Consider the following 15600-nt stretch of genomic DNA (forward strand, 5'->3'; position numbering starts at 1 on the left):
ACGTATATTTCAGCAACTTTGGAAATTTGTTTCCAGTGAGAGTGTGTTGGACATCTCCAGTTCTGCCCCCTCTCCAACCCATCTCTGTCTACAGTAACATTACAATAAATCTGTTAAACTTCATCTACCTCCGTGTCAGCATCGCCCTGACTACACCACAACACTGAAACTATATCATTTAAAAAAGAATAAAACAGAAGTGTGTCTTGGTACCTTCTGGGTACAAAAAAAACAGGATGAAGTACCTCAAGTTTAAAGGTGCTAGTGGAGAGCAAAATGCTTTACTCATTTTGCAATATTGGGACTCGACTTTGGCCCACCAGGAGACACTTTAAGTGAAAAATCAATGAAGGCCATATAACAGAAGAAGAAATGTGTCTGAAAGCTAACTATTATAAAACAAAGTCAACTTTGTTCTTTTTTAAACAATCTGGGAGCTGCTAAATGCCTTGCATCGGGGGAGTTTAAGGAGAACTAGTGATATTCACAGCTTCACAATTCCCAAATCACTCCACTCCCATATTTAACATGTGGAGATTTTTAAATGTGTTGACTTTTGTTTAATCTCGCATCCCTAAATTTAGGATTGCTGTTGTGTGAAAGCGATGTGTTTTGTATTTCGACAGACATGTCTTGTGAAGTTGCAAAGTCGCAGCTTTACTTTGGCTTTGTTGTGAAGCAGGAAGGGAATATGTGTGGCGTCTTGTGTTAAAGCAGTAAGTATAAATACTATAGTATATATATGTAAATACACCTTAATAGACCTGTTTGCTCAAAGGAACTGTATGGCAGTGATAACAAAATACACATAATTTTGTTAGTGAGCACGGGTATCAACAATATATACAAAAATACCCTAAACAAAATATCCAGTGTGTATTGCTCCGTGGTATTTTTGTATATGTTGTATGTACTGTATGCATACTGATTGTCTGAGATGGTCAAACCTATTTTGCACACTTTAAACTGTTTGCATATTTATTGCACATTTTCATGAAACACATTGCTCTTATCAGCGTTAATAAAAGATCCTTGAGGGTGAGGTCACAAAGCAAGTCATCCTAGAAAACCTGTAGTCATATAATCATAATCAAGTATAGTAGTTGAGAATGTAGATTGTTACTGAGAACTACGCAACAAAATAGCAACACATATTTGCTTCCTATGTGTTGTTGTTGATGTCTTTAGTTGACTTAATGAATGTCGAGGTGATTGATTTTGGGGCTGGGTGGTTGGTTGGTCAGCCTGGTCTCACCAAATGGCGTGAATGACACGACAATTTGTTAATTTAGCGTGCAATAACAATGCCATTCTTGCTTTTGGCGTGTCATTTCATTTCATGTGTTTGGGCAGGACCTGAATTAAGGAGCGACACATACTTTCATGTTTTACATAATATTATTAAGGTTGATTTTGACTCCCTATGAATGTAGCATACTAATAAAAAATGAATGAATAAATAAAAGAGAATGGGAATATTGGAACATGACATGATCTGCATGTTTCCATTCCCATCTTTAAATCATATACCTCATGCTGCTATTTGGGGCAAATGTGTGAACTTAGCCTACAACGCATTGCTATTTCACAAACGTGTTATGCCGCCTCAAAAAGGACCTCAGGCATGCATAATCAAGATGAATTGTAACACCACATCCTGGCTCACTTTCCTCAGACTGGATTTTTTTAAATGTCACTGCTTCTATCAAGTTGCCTGTTTTACTTAAGTTTTGTGAACACAGAATTATCACAGTCCCCTTTGGCTATCAAATCATGTCAGGCTGGTTCCTCCACAATAACTCTCTCAATGGAATGGGATCCTGGATGTCACAGTGGCTCTCGTAATGTTGAAGACAGTTTAATATACAGCAGTTCCACATTTACAACTACCGTCTATCACACAAGTCAGCTGTATTCAATACCTTACAGTGGATATTATATGTGTTTTTTTTATTGCAGAGCACTAAGTCAAACAGTGAAGAACAAGTTGTAATGTTGTTGAATGCTATGTAAAGCCTTTTATGATCATAAAGAAGTACAAAGGAGTATTATGCACATAGAAAAATCTTAACTAATTGAAAACAGTCTGCGAAAAGCTTTAGCAGTTGGTATTTTTTTTTTGTGGAGAAATTGTTCAAATTGTTTTTTATCCTGCGTTTCTTATTTAAAGAAGAGTGTTATGATTCGACTCTGCACTCCCACAAACAATCTAAAGGCCTATTCATAAAGGATTAGCGGGGTACTCAATGTAAATCCCAGTAATCTCCAACTCTGTCATGTTCCAAGCATGTACGCGGAGTTACGACCTCGCCTCGTAACAGTAATCATGCACAGCAGCGGCAGACATTTTGACTTGGAGAAAAGCACAGCGGGAAACACTCAGGAGTGATCATTAGCGTTATTAATGATGAAGGCACAGCGTGGGCAATACAGTACCAATGCCTTGGCAGACGTAAGTAGGAGTGAAACCATTATTGGTAAATGGTAAATGGACTTGCATTTATATAGCGACCACTCAAAGTGCTTTACACTACATGCACATTCACACACACTTTCATACACTGATGGCAGAGGCTGCCATGCAAGCTGCCAATCAGGTGCCTCATTACAGAAACTTCCTGAAATCCTGTCTCATCTCAGTTAAGGATGACATTTGGGATCTTAATAGGTATTACAGAAACATGTTTCCTAACTGCATTTCGGAAAAATCCTATCTTATTTTAGGATAGGAATTTAGCTATAAACGAACGGTTCTAATTTAGGGATTACCCAAATTATGAATCCTAAATTAGGATGGCATAGAACCTGTCCTAAGCAATACTGTTGCTAGGTCCGTATGGTAATAACAATGAAGATGAAGGAACAACATGAATGATTGAAAGGTTACTCAAACTGTATGATGACACTTTAAATTTCCCAGACCATTATAAATGATACATATTATATGTTTTTTTTTTTTAAATATATATATTTAATATATATCATTTCTAGGGCTGTCAATCGATTAAAATATTTAATCGTAATTAATTGCAAATTAATCGCACATTTTTTATCTGTTCAAAATATACCTTAAAGGGAGATTTGTCAAGTATTTAATACTCTTATCAACATGGAAGTTGGCAAATATGCTTGCTTTACGCAAATGTATTTATATATTTATTATTGGAAATAAATTAACAACATAAAACAATGACAAATATTGTCCAGAAACCCTCACAGGTACTGCATTTAGCATAAAACAATATGCTCAAATCATAACATGGCAAACTGCAGCCCAACAGGCAACAACAGCTGTCAGTGTGTCAGTGTGCTGACTTGACTATGACTTGCCCCAAACTGCATGTGATTATCATAAAGTGGGCATGTCTGTAAGGGGAGACTCGTGGGTACCCATAGAACCCATTTACATTCACATATCTTAAAGTCAGAGGTCAACATTTAGAATAAGTTTGGTGCATTATTTAGCCTCCTTCCAGACAAGCTCTAACTCTAACTTTAAAACTGAGCAGTTGACGTTGAAGTAAAAAGTTGACGTTGAAGTAAAAAGAAATTAGTGGCGTTCGACAGCCCTCATTTAGGCGCTATGGGAAGATCAATAAGAGCACACAAGCAATTTCTAAACTGCAGACACAGTATGGGAACTGCTGTAAGGCTTGGTTTTGTTCATCCCTGGCTACAGGTAATCAGGTTTATGTATAGGAGAAGGTATCTCCAGTCAGGAGGGGTGTCATAGAGGAAGAGGAATTTATTATTTTGTATCAATTCATTTATTCATTTATCTGACAAACACCATCTACTGAGTCCAAAATAAACCAATAAACCGAAACACAGTCCAAGGACACAGACGTGGTCAGAAATGGCCCAGTATACACAGAGACACAGAGCAGGGTTAGTTATGTGCAAAATAAGTGGTGGAGTGTGTGTGTGTGTGTGTGTGTGTGTGTAGGGGGTGGATGTGGGTGTTCACAGCGCTGGAGTTGCTCCTGGGAAATTTAATCCACTAAAAGTTTATAAAGTTAAAGAGCGAGTTAAAGTTGATAAAGAGTGAGAAAGTCTGCTGAAAACAAACAGGCAGGAATGCTGAATTAATGTTGAATGAATTCTGAATGTACTAAATGTTTCATGGCCCACCAAAATAAGCCATTAATTTTACAGTAGACGGCAGTGCACTTCGCCTCACCAAAGCTGAACCACATTGGTAGTCAGACTGTGTCTTTGTGTCTGTCCTAGCCATTGGCAGCAGCAATACAGGGGTGGAAGTCAGGGTTATACTGTTACACCTTCACAGTTCTGCATAGAGCAAGAAAAGCCCCCCGAGCTTTTTTTTTACAGAAACATATTTCCCGTTCTGACCATGAGATGACCAGGACATTACCCAGACAACATGTCATAGAGTCGTGCATGCATGTGGGTTAGTCTTGCCACTGACACACAGCAGCTCAAATCTCTAGAGTTCTGCAACCCAACTCAAACCCAATGGATCCCGACAACATATCGTGTCTTAGGCGGGTTCAGGCCATTCAAATGTTGCAAGTAAATTATGCCCTTTTCACAGCAGCCATTTTTACGTCATAGCACGGTAAACCAGCAGGTGTCATTGATAAAGTTAATTATGGCCCATTTCTATAAAGTGTGTCACAGCTATTCCAGTGAGCCAGGATGCACAATATGAGGACCCCGACCCACCTAAATGGAACAGGGCTACAATTAATGTTTACACCTGTGTTTATCATGTAATGACATCCAAATGGCTGCTGTGAAAAGGGTATTTACCCAGTAGACCTAATGTGTGAAGATAGTGGAGTGGATGAAAAAGCGGTGTATCAGTCACAAGCGAGATGCTTTGCCCAAGCATCCATTGGACATTGGACACACTGGCTCGAACGGCAGTGGATAGCAGCCAAGACAGAGCCAGAACACAACGCAGCCGCAGACATTGCTGGTAAATCATTAGCAAATATTGACACCGTTTCCGCCAGAGAAAAATTCTTGTTCCCCAACATTGCTGCTGCTACCAACCAACCAACCTCTCTGCCATTAGACATCTGCCTCTTTCTCTCACTCTCTCTCTCTCTCTCAACAGCTGAAACCAATGGAGAGCATCGCATTTATGTGGCCTACCTGACACCAATATCAACAATGTTCTGCATCAGGCTTAGACAAAGACAAACCATTGTAAGTCTCCAACTTATTGGAGTGATTAAGGAGCCCTCACTGTGTGTGGATGCATATGTGTATGTGTGTCTAAAAGATAAGAAGTGGCGTAGTGGCATTCCCTTAGAGGCCTGTATAATTCAATCCGCTGAACCTTCAGAGCGAGTGTGGGTCTGAAACACTGTCTGCTGCTGAAATCAGAAGGGGGTAATTGCCTATAGCCAGTGTTTGAACTCACAGACACTGGAGACAAGGCCTTGTTCTTGTTCCCGTTCACCACACTGAAGGCCCAATTTCAGCCTTTTGACCCAACAGACTGGATAGGATAAAGTGTCTTTGGTGTGTGTGTGTGTGTGTGTGTGCGTGTGTGTGCGTGTGTGTGTGTGTGCACAGCTATCTTTGTGAGGACCAATTTGAATTTTAGACCTTCAGAGTGAGGACATTTGTGGAAAATGAGGACATTTTGGCCAGTCTTCACCTTCAAAGCCCTGTTTTAGGGTTCAGACTTGGTTTTAATTAGAATTAGGTTTAAGTTAGGGTAAAGGTTGGGGTCAGGCATTTAGTTGTGATGGTTAAGGTTAGCGTAAGGGGCTAGGGAATGCATTATGTCAATGAGTGTCCTCACAAAGATAGAAGTACATCTGTGCCTATATGCAGTGGAGCTATAGTGAACTGCAGGCTAAATAGAAATCTTGTCAATGACACGAGGGTGTGTCCTTTTCACAATCTAAATAAATAACATCAAGCTAATTGTCACTTATAGTCAAATCACTCTTTATCATATACAAATGCAGCCAGGCACTATTGAACAGATGCAGATTGTTAATATAAAAATATTGATTAGTGCAGCTTTAATGATTTTGTTAATATCTTTACCCATGTCCAGTAAAATCTTCTTTTGGAAATGCTATGAATTAAAACTTACCAAGGAAAATAAGGCTTTATTGTTTCTTTATACATTGCAAATGGAAAACCTATCAAGGGCAACATACAAGCAGCATATGGCGTGCATCAAAACACCTGCACCTATTGTTTTCTATGTAGCCACGCACCATTTGCGGGATGTGCGTCAACCCACGTTGACGCACATCTATGCATTTTAATTGTGCAGTTTATTTTATTGCCGACAGGATTTCTCACAGTATGGATGATAATTGTCCATCACTGCGGCTCAGAATAACATCAGGTGACTTTGTGATGATAATTGGAAATAAAATCTGTTGTCTTTTATAAGAAAAACAAATATCCACACTGTTAATTATCTCCCATGATTATAAATGCAACATCTCGGTCAGGTAGATCTCATTAGGCATTAACCTCTTTCCTTCACTCTCCTCCGCAGCAGAAACAGTCAGACATTACTTTTAACTTGTTTATGTGCATCACATACTCATAATGATTTGTTCATCATTAGACAAAAGCAAAAACACTTGCTCTATACGAAAGACATATACACATTATAATAATACATATTTCATTATTTATTTTTGCTGTCACTATCACCATTTCATCTCATTATATATTAACATCCTCCACCCTTCCCTTAGGAGGTCAGCAATATATGTCAAATAGAAGTGGTGTACATCATCTGAAAGCTGGGAAACTGAAGATTACTTTGAGATGCAATTTTTTCAAAAGTTTTGAGTGTATAAGGGCTTAAAACATTATAATATAAGTATATGATGGCCATTCCCATGTTTTATTAAGTTTACATTTCATAAGTTGTTGCAGCAATTTTTTGGTTGTTACCATTTGTTACACAGATTGCTGAAAACTGCATGTGATTATCATGAAGTGGGCATGTCTGTAAAGCGGAGACTTGTGGGTACCCACAGAACCCATTTTTATTCACATATCTTCACCAAAATTTAGCCTGACTTTGGATCGTTATGTAGCCAAATGGATTCCTTAGGTTTTTTTAGTTTCATATGATACCAGTATCTTCACTCTAGCTTTGAAACTGAGCCCACTACAACCTCTGAAAGCCAGTAATGTTGTCCCAAAGAGAACCAGACTGAGTTGAATTCACTTCACGATGCAGGCCCCTGTTGTGACTGCATCTAAATCAAAGATACAAGCAGCAGAAACATAGATCCAACACACATACAAAGATGCAACATCAAACTTACAGTAGGAGAGAGAGCGATTCTCTGCTCGTAACAATTCTCCAGTGAATTTTCACCTCACTTTATTTGTTCGACTGCTTGAGTACTCTCCCACTCTGTATTTATTCACCTCAAACATCCAATGCACCAACACAACAGCTGTTTGCTGCAGTAGAGGAAAGGAGTGTTGTCCCTGTAGCACCAGGAAAGGAGGAAATCTTTATTTGAGTTAATATGGCCCTTAAACATTTGAGTTTGTATTTTACAGCAAACACTGCATTGTAAAACTCAAAACAAAATGTCAATAGGAGCATGGATGTAGTTTCTTGACCTTGGGAACAGTAGTTTGACAAAATAAGTCTTAACCTAAGATCAACTTACTAGATGTTTTCTTTTGCTGAGTTGTTTTGACCACATCTTACAGTCTTTCAGAAGAAATTGAATAAGTTCATCTTCAGTGTTAAGTAAGGCTGTCAAAGTTAAGGCGATAATAACGCGTTAATGCAAATTTGTTTTAATACCGCTAATTTCTTAACGCATTAACACAACTTGCAGTTCCTAGGTTGTAGCGAGCTCAGTATTAAAGTTAGAGTTAAGATGGAATCATTTGAAACTACAAAAACCTAATGAATCCATTGGTACCAACGATGTCATACTAACTTGTCGCGAAGGAGGCTAAATAACGCTCCAAACTTGCGGTACACTTTGGTGAGAAAAAACTGGCACTGCCATTTTCAAAGGGGTCCCTTGACCTCTGATCTCAAGTATATATACATACATTTGCATTAAGCAAGCATATTTGCCCACTCCCATGTTGATAAGAATGTTAGATACGTGACAAATCTTCCTTTAATATGGAATTAATTTATCGTTTAATTGATCGTCCATAGTTAATCACGATTAACTATGGATGATCATATGATTAATCGTGATTAAATATGGATGATCATATGATTAATCGTGATTAAATATTGTAATCGATTGACAGCCCTAAATATAACATCAGTTTCCAGCAAGATAAGACGGAGCCCTCTCCTCTCCTCTCCTCTCCTCTCCTCTCGTCAAAAAATATAATAAAATCAGCAACGATGGTACTGCAAATGATGAGCCATGTGTTGGATAAGTGTTGAAGTGATTGCTGCTGCCTGTTTATTTACCAAGACCTGTTATCCAAACAGGCCTGTGAATCCCCTCAAGACAAACCCAACTCTCTCATAAACAAATGGTCACAGTTTATCTTCTCCCTCCGTCCCTTCGATCGCTCTTTCAGAATTAAACAGTGAATAGGAGAGACAATTAACTACGTCCACAACGAGAGGGAGACAGAGACGAGCGTAGTGCTCCGACGGCTGGGCAGTTTTATCTCCGACAAAGACATCGTGACTAATTTACCCAAACAAGCTCCTCTTCTCAGTCTGTCTCTGCCCTTTTTTTCATTTCGCCGCTCTCTCACACCATCAAACGCCTTCCGAAGCGCCGCGGGGCAAGCTAGCAGCTTTGACGTATAGCTGCCTCTCATGTTGGGGCGAAAACAACAATACAAAGGGCTCGAGCACCATCCACAACAAGCCTCTCTGTGTGTGTGTTTGTGTGTGTGTGTGTATCCCAGATTAAGTGTGCGTTTATGGAGCCTCGTCCATCTGTGTAAGAGTCTGCATCGATGTTTAGCTAGGGGAAAAAAACATTAGAATTTTTACAAAGGAGCAAATCCCCAACGCTCATCTAAATTCCCCAAGAGCTCTTTGTGTACTCTCCTTCCCATCTGGCCTTTCTGATCCAATAGTTCAGCTGGATCCTCCTCCTCCTCCTCCTCCTCCTCCTCCTCCTCCTCCATCCACATTCCTCTGAATCACACACTGAGAGGAAGGAAAGGAAATGGAGACAAAGAGAAAAATTGATCACTAGTTTGTTTCTAAAGACAATGCAAAGGATAATGCTGTAACGTAACGAGTGTTGTCTGTGTAGCCACAGTCTGATATTGCTTGCTATCGTGCCTACTATTAAAGGGGTACCCTATTTAGTGTTGCTCTTCCGTAAAGTTTGGGGACTTTTAAGAAACAAATTTAAAGCAGAATGATCAAAATCTGTGCAGAATAGGTGCAGATATCCTGACTTTTTAGTTCTCTAGATGGAGAAATCTCTCAAAATGCTGGATCCTACAATTCCTATAACTCATTTAGTGTCTTTCATTAGACCCTCCGTGCCTGGTAACAGCTCACATTCAAACTCCACGAGAACATCATCGGGGTTATGACAGGGTAGACACAAATACCAATATAACCAGGGGACTTGGCAGATACTATAAAGCTCCTGCCATGGATGTATAAAGAGAACTGAGTACAGGAAGAGCGCCGGGCTTTGAACTAAATCGGACACAGTGGCCAAACTGTGTAGTTACAACTTCCGTGTCCGTCACGTGATGACATTGGGCCCATAAAGATCCCATAGACTTGCATTGGGAAAAAGATTTTTCTAAATCCGCTGATAATTGTTGGAGTTTACATCAACTTCTCAATAGGCACACTTGAATTGCCATTATTTAAATCATTAGGTCCTAAAAGTTAAGTTCACTAATTGACAAAGTTATTTTCCTCAGCATAATGAACAAGCATCAGACCCCAAAACACTCATATGACATGACATAACATATCTACCGGCTTCCTGCTAACTGTATGCAGCTGCAATAAAGGATATATTGGCTGTAAATCATCACTTTTATTATCTTATAATACACCCATGGGCTGTATGCTGTAAGCCTGTAGCGTGGTGGATGAATTAACATCTCTCTTCCCAAACAACATGTTATGATTTGAGCATATTTTTTTAATGCTAAATGCAGTACCTGTGAGGGTTTCTGGACAATATCTGTCATTGTTTTATGTTGTTAATTGATTTCCAATAATAAATGTATACATACATTTGCATAAAGCAGCATATTTGCCCACTACCATGTTGATAAGAGGATTAAATACTTGACAAATTTCCCTTTAAGGTGCATTTTGAACAGTTAAAAAATGTGCGATTAATTTGCGATTAATCGTGATTAATCATGGACAATCATGCGATTAATCTCGATTAAATATTTTAATCTATTGACAGCCCAACAATTAAGATAGATAGTCTACAATTTAGTAGACTAGGCTACTACGAGCAAGCAAGCTCATGAACGCACGGTGCTGCTACGAGCACCCAAACTGTCGTTCATGTGAGCGAGCCAGAGGCCGAGCTGTTGGGAGGCGGGGTTAAAGGAAACTTGCTCTATGGGCCTCGCAGATGCGGAAGATCCGGGTACTTTTATACCCATCATTTTAACTTTTTTGGCTTCATGCGCTACTGAGTACCTTTCATAGTGAATGAACGGGTTCCCGCCTCCAACGCTGTATCCAGTTCTCTTCATACATCCATATCTCCTGCTTCTCTACTTCCTCTGAATTTTGACTTGTTGGAGAAAAGAATCATTTGCCGTTGAAGTCGGGATTCTTAACAAACTTGTCAAACTGTGTCCGTCTTTACTTTACTTCTGTCTGTCGAGGTGGCACTAACAGAGATAACTCCCACTGTTTGTGTGTACGCTGGCCTTTACCGATCCCCTGCAGCGTCAAGAGATGGAGGAGAGAGAGAGAGTGAGCAAAAAGAAGAAGAGAAAAACAGATGAAAGGGAAAATGAAAAAAGAAAGGAAAGACCAAAGAAAGAGGGAGAGACAAGACAAAGTGCTGAGAAAGAAGGTAGGGAGGTTTCCAGAGACTGGCTGTTGTGAGTCACTTACAGCTGTCATTCAGCTTCTATGCAGGTACAATATTTCTTATCTTCTGTCTGTCAATCAGCAGGACACGACGCTTATATATAGCATCAGTTTAAGGCTGAGGTTACGGTTTGGTCTCCAACTGTTTCGCGTGGGTTGATGCAGCTGCACAGTTGCCCTTTGGTTGTGTCTGTTACTCATTCAGATTGGGGTGAACATTAATCCTCTTGACAGGATCTCCATAGGAAAATAATATTCAGTCCCTGCTGTGTCTTTGGTTGCTTGCATCTGTATTAATTGATTTTTCAGCAGGGGGAAGAGGAACTGCACAACAAACTGACACACATATCCCTGATACATTATGCGATTATAAAAATGTTTTTGGTTATTGTGTTAGCAAACTTTTTCCTATTGCCTATTCATGAAGTTTGAAGTTGGGTTTGTGACCACCTGATGAATGCAAGTCCAATATTCACTCTCCTTTTAGCTCAACCCGTTCTCACTCCCAACTCGTCAAATATCGCCTTTTGGTCAGCGCCCCTCAGCATCGGAAACCGTCGCACGGAGGCACCCTTTAGCGACAGTATGTGATGAACCAGGTTTTCAACTAACTCCAATGTAAACCCACCCGTGGCGTTATTAGACGGTCGTAGCAAGTGACATAGTATTAATAGTGTGAGATTCCACTAACGGTTAGAGGGGCGGTGGATGGGTCAAACAAACACAAGACTTTCAACCAGGAGGCCGCTGTTCGTGTCCCGTGTGAAACTAAACGTAACGCTGACTTATTTTGTCATGTCAGTCGTTAGTCACATGACTCGTCGGTATTGTCACTTTTCCTCGCCAAAATTTCGCCCAACTTTTGAGCGTTATTGAGCCTCCTTCCTGACAAGGTGCCATGGCATGGTTGGTACTGATGGATTCCTTAATCCATTTCATATAATAATATGATATTTGTATCTTCACTCTGGCTCTAAAACTGAACCTGCTAGTGAAATCGATCGGGATCGGATCCGGGTCTCAGTCAGGACATTTTATTATTACATTATTGAGGTTTCTTACATTTTCGATCACACTAAAACAAAATTTTATTATATTTTCAGGAAATTATTACACTATTGGGTGCTACAAACTCTTTTTTACATTACACATAGTCATGTAATTCATTAATATAAAATATTGATTAACATTGATTATTGGTTGTGTTAAAGACTACACTCTGACTTTACTATTCTGTCCAATGGCAACGCCAAATCTTTAAAAAAAATTATCTCTGTTGATTTCCAACTCAACAGTTCTCAGTTGTGATTCAATATTTGAAGCCCCTTATTAGTGTGAAGGATGTGGAACACAACCTCAGTTTTCATTATTTCACACACACACACACAAAAGAGGCAGGGGAATACTTTGGCAGTGAAAGACTTTATCCAATCATTAAGTTGGGCATTGATTCAACAGGGACTACACTGTCTCTATGATTAATACATACTAGATTCTCTTTTTTGCTGCTTCTATCTACTCTATATGTCCTATATAAAAATGCAAAAATATAAAAATAAATGCAAAAATAAATAAATTAAAAAATATATAATACAAAAATAAATAATCAAGCAAGTTGAGACAGCCATCAATTTATGTCACATTTTATCAATTAAAAAAAATGGCTACATTTATTTTTAATATTAATTTTGTTTCATTTAAGGACATATTTATTTACTTACCGAGTAATGTATTTATTTATTCATTTATTTATTTTATTTTGGCAGGTTCCATCCTCCATAATACTGTACCTGTCATGTTTATGTTTCCTAGACTTAGATCTGGTCAAAAAGTATGTGTTTTCCCAAGACCAACTCCCAAGTCTGTGATCTCCAAATCCTAAGACTCTGTTAAACTGTGTCCCCGGGGGAAAAGAAAGGTACCAGATTCCCATTAATGCCCATATGTCTTTTACTGATCAGCAGGTGTGAAGCTTGGGGACTGCATCCTTCCTCCAGAGACAGAGATTTCACCTTAAAAGCTGGCATTAATGTAACTGTGTCATGTCTACATACCATTTAGCAGGATCGTGTGTTCACTTACCAACTGTACTTGCATTATGTTTTGTAACTGCAGCTTCCAAGGTGCTTGGCAAGAAGTACAATAAGGATTACAAGTGATAGAACTTGTGAACAAAGTATTTGATTCATACTCTGACTTAGCCAAAAGCACCAGACACCAGTTGTTTGTTATAATGGGCTGAACTCTCCTGTTGTTAACGTCACAGAGCATGTACAGCCCATAAAACTGTTTGAATGTGACAGCATACAATACACGGCAAGGACAACCTCGGTTAAACTGGGTGTTTTTCGGGTATTAAATTTAATTAACAAAAATAAAGTGTTTAATTTGCAACGGGAAAAAAACTTAATTGATGTCAAGCTAGAAAGAAAACATTTATTTATTCATTTATTATTCATGTGCCTGTAACAGCTCACAAATCTCCATTTGCCAAATGACATTAGTGCGTTAGGAGTATCCAGCAGGTGGCCTCAGCTCTCAGGAGCTACACAGCTACACAGCAAGCACCCAACAAAAGACAGGCATGTGTTTGATTATATTATATTCCATTTTTTTAAGAATATATTCAATTAATTGCCTCTCTGGAGTAAAGTGTTTACGTAAGATGCATTTAAAAACATTTCAACTACAACAGGAGGCACTGAAATACTGTCAGAAGGATCAAATATAATTGCTGTTAATGCTGGAATATGATCTCCCAAAAGGGCCTCGTCTTTGTGCGCAATATGTTTACTTCAAAAGGATTATATAGACATCATGGCTTCAATATTTTTGTGGTTGATCATTGGACTCCATCTAATTAATATCCTTGTTATTTGAAACAGAGAGAAAACTACAGTGAGACTGTGTTTCTCTGTGGATTATATTACATTGTTTTTATTATTATAAGCATGGTAGTGCACTCTTTCGCTACGACATACAGTATAAATATTTAAAATGTAGATGCTACAGTATTCATATTGGGAAGTGGCAACATTATTTTAGAAAAAAAAATAATAATAAATATATATATATATATATATATATATATATATATATATTTATATATATATGGCCTGATTCTGTGTCCATCAGTGGCTTTGACTCATTTGTTTCCAAAGACTATATTTAGTATGATAAGAAAAAATGCAACAACATTTGTTTTGATTAGTCAAAAGTCTTGAAATTTGGTATGGACATACTTTGGGCAAGTATCTAACAGTAAAACCTGAACTTGAAATGTTTAAATCACATGAAAAATCACTTTTATTTTTCGTCAAAATCAGGATTTTCAAAAAATTAGGAAAAACGCTAACATTGTGTTTATTAAATGTTTTCCATTTGATTTTTTTTTTTTTACAATGCATATGTGTGCATATCCTTGATATTCAACTTGTTATGAGTTCATAGAGACCAAATACTTGATTGTCCTCTTTGTAATTTCTGAGATACAGCCATTTTCTTATCATACTATATATAATATTTGGGATTAAAGTATTGCAGAGACTCTTTATGTTACAAATGCTTGTTAAAGCAGCAGTGGGTAGAATTGGAACAAATTTGATTTAAAAAAGTTATTTTTATAAAACGGTCACTATATCCTTACAGTATAGTGCATGCGACTGATAATCTGAAAAAAATCATGTGCCTCTCCTCTGGTGTCCTACGGAGGAGGAGGTGGTCCCAGAGATGGAGAGTGATGTACAGGACAGGTTCTGGACATGTTTTTGGAATGATGTCAGGTATGACGTCTGACAAAGCAGGATGCATTTAATGACTTTAGACATCTGAGCTCTCCCAAAAGGTGAGAGTACAAAAGGTTTGCAGGTATTAGTCGGTGTAACTGAAGTGACCAGCCCTCTCAATAAAAGTGAAGAGGCTTTATATTCATCGAGAAATTAATCTCCTATTCTTATATTAGCATCAGTTGGCTCAGTGACCTTAGCACAGCAATATTTTAAGTTTCAAGATTTACTACTAATAATAAGAATAATATATTGTTACATTTTGACCGACAGATTTTTTATAAAAAAGTTAATTTTTGTCTCGTTCCTCCTCTGCACTTATTTGATTTAAGCACTCTGTGTATTATCCTCCTGACTTACAGTAGGACAAAAAGATGTTCTGAAGTCTTGGCAGTGTTTCCTAATGGCTGTAGTGAGAGATCATTTTTGGTCCATTACCTTACCATGAAGCCAAATGACCTTATTGCTAAAATGCTTTCGGCAGTTTGAGAGACGGAAGGACTTAAAAAAATGACTTATCTACCTATTAATCATTAGTGAAATCGATTTGCGGCTAATGTGCATGCTGCTGAAATCATGACCGTAATGGATCCAAGCAGTTAATGTTTTAAACATTAACAAAGGACATCAAGCAGATGCCAAATTATTTTGGCTGTCCTCAGTAATTAGTCACAGTGTAGACGGCATATCCTATTTCTGTATGTACAGTATGTTATATGACAAAAAGATGTTAACTCAAGGTCTACTTACTAGCTTTTTTTTACTTTCAACCACATCTCATGGACTTCATCGGAAATGGAGAATGCTTGGCTG

This window comes from Sebastes umbrosus, chromosome 12 (genome assembly GCF_015220745.1).
Source record: "Sebastes umbrosus isolate fSebUmb1 chromosome 12, fSebUmb1.pri, whole genome shotgun sequence".
Taxonomy (NCBI): Eukaryota; Metazoa; Chordata; class Actinopteri; order Perciformes; family Sebastidae; genus Sebastes; species Sebastes umbrosus.